Source organism: Tupaia chinensis, unplaced genomic scaffold (assembly GCF_000334495.1).
Source record: "Tupaia chinensis unplaced genomic scaffold, TupChi_1.0 Scaffold000602_1, whole genome shotgun sequence".
Lineage (NCBI taxonomy): Eukaryota > Metazoa > Chordata > Mammalia > Scandentia > Tupaiidae > Tupaia > Tupaia belangeri.
This window is the reverse complement of record NW_006160120.1, coordinates 1,394,234-1,399,153: the sequence shown is the minus strand read 5'-3', so window position 1 is coordinate 1,399,153 and position 4,920 is coordinate 1,394,234. Positions and strand designations below refer to the sequence as shown.

Genomic DNA, 4,920 nt, shown 5'->3' with positions numbered 1-4,920 from the left:
CCGGAAATGGGGTGGGTTTCAGGGCCCCCCCCCCCCCGTATGTTAGAACATAATCTTACCTTTGTAGTTCTTTTGAGGAAACCAGCATTGGGATGGGTACCAATGCCTATGTTAAGTGCTGTTGCATTTTGGATTTTCTTGAGTACCTTAAAACTCCCCCATGCAAATTGCTTTTCAAAATAATGCTTTCAGGGATCAGAAGTATTTTCTTAGATTGCCAGTCAATGAATCTCTTATCAAGCTGAGTAGTTTCCTCCTGTTCCCTTTCTCTCTGCAGCTAAAATGGGAAATTATAAGGGGATGGCTTTTCGACAGGTGGGAGCCCTCCCTCCCACCTATCTGCCCACCCTCTTAGCTCCACACATGGCGAAGTGAATCATTCCAGCTAATGGCAGTTCCCTTTAGAGCGGGCCCCCTGTGTGCTTGAGAACAACAGGTAGCCAGCGATGAGGAGCCGTTAATACCTTAGTGCTCTCTGACAAGTTATACCACGTATAAACATGACAAAGACTCACTCTTGGTACCACAAGCATTTTTGAAAAAGTGCATGAGTTGTTGTGTCGTGGGCCTATTTAAAATGCCTGTAATAAGAATTATTTACCCACACAAAATATACAGACAGTACCGCTTAGAGTTTTAAATAACCTCTGAATTTGAAGGCTTGTGTGCTCTTCAGTTTTGCACGCTGCCTTGCGGTTCAGAGGAAAGCATGAATTCCAAAGGAATCTGCAAAACCAGTTGCTAGGAATCCCATGTCTCTTGTCAGAAGACAAAATGGAAATAAGTCGAGGTGGAACTGGGTTTGGTAGGAACTCTTAGACTTTGATTTTAACCACTCCTGTTGGCAAGCTTTCTAGAACTCATTTATTCCGTCGTTCACAGAAGCGCGTCCTGGGTGCCCGCCGTGCTGCAGGCCGTTCTCCGTGTGCTGGGGCTGTGAGAGCCAGGCAGACGCCTTCCCTGCCTGTCTGAAGGCGGCCATCTTTCCCTCCACGGGGAAGATGGATAAAGCACACATCTGCAAACAGGCCAGACAATTTCAGATCGGGAGGTTCTGGTGGGGGCCCCAAGTGGAGGTCTGAGTAGAGGGGCCTGTAGGGAAGAGCTGAGGCCCAGAGCGCTCAGGAAACCGGAATGATAGTGTGGTTTGAACAGGGTGAGGGGAGGAGTGGAAGGTGGAGATGGGGCCAGAAAGGTGGGCAGGAGATTGCCTTTTATTTGAAGAGCAGAGGATGTAAGGGCCAACTGTTTTACCTCCTGCCTCGTCATCAGACCATGGCAAGTGTGACCATGTTGATTTCGGGTCCTTATTCCATGGGGTGACATGGTGCTTAGCATGTAGGTGGGTGGGGGAAGTGTGCCTGCCCTGTGCCCCAAACGTTCCTGACCTTAGGGTCCGTGGTGCTGTGCTCTCTGCTGTGACCATCCTGTAGAGGCCACTCGTACTTTTTAGTGGGTCAGTGACCAGTGCTAGTGGCTGAGGACTTACAAACGAAGCAGGGCATTTCTAGCCCTGACTGGGAATTCCCCACAGTGTGCAGTTAGGCCTTGGTTCTAGAAGGGAGCTGTCATGGAAGCCGGGCCCCTTCCATTCCTTCATGGAAAAGGAGCGTGTGTGTTGTGGACACAACCGTCCTAACCTTGACACCTGCCGTGTCCTCTGGTCTCTAAGGGAATGGGCTGTTTTTGTTTGTTTGTTTTTAACAAATTATTTATTTACTTTTATTTGCTGTTATTTTAATTTGCTATAGGGTACGTGCCTCACCAGAAAGAGAGAGAGAGAAAGTGAGAAAGCAAACCACCAGGTCCAGGAATCAAACCTTGGTCAGCCATGTGCAAGTCCAGTACCTCAATCGTCATGCCACATGCTGCCCCCTCTTTTAAGTATTTTTTTTTTGGGGGGGGGGTGAGAGGAGCCCAGTGAGGGAGTTGTTAAGGACCTTCCCCAGTGGTGAGTAACAGTACTTTGGAGGTCTAGGGATGTTTTGTTCAGCTTTGGGGAAGGAGTTGCTGTCCGCAGTGGGTGAAGCCATTCCTCAAAAGAAGTTCTTCCTTCTGGAGAGTGGCCCTTCCTCCCAGCAGGCCTCTGGGAAGCTGAGTGGGCAAGGTTTACGCTGCTTCTCTGAGTCCAGTCCCCCGCTCAGTGATGCAGAGACCAGGGCAGGTGCGGGGAGGCATGTGCATTGTCCTCTCAGGGAGCCCACTGTGGGGTGTAGCCACGCAGAGGCCTGGACGTGTGGAAACAGGATGGGTCAGGGCAGCAGCAAGACACGACACAGAGATGCTGGGATAGTAGGCAGCTTCGTGAGCATGAGAGTGAGCCAGGGCGGTTCTTGCTCAAGCCGAGTCATGTTCTGAGGTGTCTTTTCAAGGAATTTGTGTGTGTGTGTGTGTGTGTGTGTGTGCGTTTATTTTTTTTTCCCTTTTGAGTTTCATACACGCATGCACACAATTATGTAAAAATGTAGGAAGTATTTTATTATATGGTTGTAGATCTTTGAAAAAGCAACAACCTGACATTAAATGCCTATGCCAGGTACTATTTTTTAAAAAATAAATGTTGGCCATTGTCATTGATGATATCTCTTCTAATTTACTTTTCTTTACATTTATTTTATCTTTTATTATTATTTCAATTTCTTTTTTACATTCAATTACGTTACTTAGCTTGCAAAGTGAAAATTCCAACATGTACATTTTGTACTGGTCCAGTTGACGGTACTATAAAGTTATCCCTTAACAGGTAATAACCCATTTCTTTGTCCCAGAAATGCCTTGCCTCTAATTTACTTTTTAAATTTATTTTTATGTATTTATTTTGAAAGTTTTGCTAAAGGGTATGTGTACTTGCTGGAGAGATGTGAGGAGGCGGGCTGAGGAGGCACCTCCTGGGGGAATGGCCACACTGCAGTTTTTTCTCCACTCTCCTGGAATTTTGGGTATGCATGTACATGTGCATGGTGTGTTCTGTAAGCCACTGGGTCCAGGATTCAAACCGCCCACTCGGCCGTGTGGCATCTAGCAGTGCCTTAACCTCCACACCACCAGCTGACCATATTTACTTTTTTTTTTTTTTTTTTTAATTATACACATTTATTTTGGGTTTATCCATGATCGAGCATGGCTCATACATGCGAGAGGGGAAGCAAGGACCTCTTAGATCCTGGTCGCTTGCTCTGTTGTCCACGCCTGGTGTGTTTTAGGCTGACTGGGCTTGGGATTTGAAGGTTTTTGTCCTAGGGTGTGTGCACTCGCTGGAGAGAGAGAGACAGTGAGAGGGAAAGTGAGAAATCACCCTTGGTGAAATGGCCACACTGCAATCTCTTCTCCATTCTTCTGAGATCTTGGGCACTCACACACATGTGTTTGGTATGAGTTTCAAGCCACCGTGTCTGGATCTTGAACTGCTGTCGGTCATGTGGGAGTTCATCAACGTAACCACTAGGCCATCTGTTGGTATCTTAAGTGTTCCTTTAACTTATTGTTATTATTATTATTGGAGAGAGTTATTTTTGCCATAGGACCTTGTGTGCTCACCAGAGAGACAGAAAGCGAGAAATCTGCCCATCCCCCGGAGGACGGCCCTGCCGCAGTGCCCACTCTTCCATTCTCCTCTCAGGATTTTGGGCATGCTCACACATGCATTTGGTGTCATTTTCAAGCTGTCGAGTTCGGACTCTAACCACGGTCGGTCATGGAAATCCAGTGCCTTAACCACCATGCCACCTGCTGGCCCTGAGGTTAATGTTCTGCTCAGGGTCAAAGGGCTGGAACTAGAACTTGGGCAGTATGACTCTAGAACTTGCTGTGCTGCTGTGGGGCCTTGGGCATTGTCTTTCCCATAGGCTTTTTCATGCAAAGTAAATATAATTTCTTTTCAGTATTTCCTGGGCTTGCTGTCAGGAGTGGAAACACTTTGATTTGTCTGCCGAGCAGCTACATTGAGGGTACTTGAGGACCTGTGAGGGAAAGCTATGGCCTCCAGACCAGTCAAACATGGGGCAGGCAGGGCAAGAATGAACCAGAAGACCAGCTGACTGGCTGATAAGCGACCGGGCTTTGGTGTCATTTTCTCACCTTGATTCTCCTCCAGATGGGGGCATAACCATCATTTTGCAGCTGACAAAGCTCTTCCTAGTTCTGGGGTGGGAAATCACTTGCTGGGGGCAGCCCTGGGGATCCCAGCTGTATTTCAGATCTGTCCTGTCTAGCCCAGACCACTTATTACTCAGACTGGGCAGACTCTCACCTTGAGGGCATTTGGCTTCCGCTTACCTGCCTTTTCTGTGACCGACAGTGTGGTTCTTCAGGTCTTAGCAGAAAGACTGGGATTGCAATGCGCAAGAAACTGGTCTTCTCCAGCATCCGGGGAGAGCGGCTAGGTGGTTCTGGAGTGTCCATTGTGTTATGATCTCCTAATACCATGAGTTGAAAACCCGGTGCCTATCTATGCTTTATTTCTCTTGGGTTGCTTTCTCTTAAGAATATGCATATTTTGCTAGCTATTGAAATCGAGGCAAAATGTTTTAAAGTAAACAAGTCCATTTTTTTTTCTGTTTCTTGTTAAAACATTGAAAGAACTGGGAGTGTTGGGCCAGATTTCTACGTTGTCACTTTGGGAAGTGGCTGGGCAGATGCGTCTTTCTCCCTAGGAACTAGAGACAATTCTTCTCCTACCTGGAGGTTCAGTTGTCCTGAATGCAGATATCTGACTTGAGTTGATGGGACATAAAACCCAGGAGACCTTCTTGGCAAAGCTCTTTCCTCCCAGTGTCCCAGCTACTGCCAGGGTTGAGGCTGGGACGTCATATCTGGTGGCAGTGTGTCCTGGCTGCTCCCATAGTGGCCCTGCTATCACCGGGAGTGGGCCGTGGTGTTCTCAACTTCTCTGGCCATGCAGGTTGCTGGTTCCAGAAAATG

The 4,920-nt window shown here is 47.6% G+C and overlaps 1 protein-coding gene across 1 annotated transcript in view; it reads left to right on the top strand.

The window, feature by feature from the left end:
• Positions 1–4,920, top strand: part of ZMYND8 (zinc finger MYND-type containing 8) — a 133,154-nt gene that overhangs the window by 71,815 nt on the left and 56,419 nt on the right.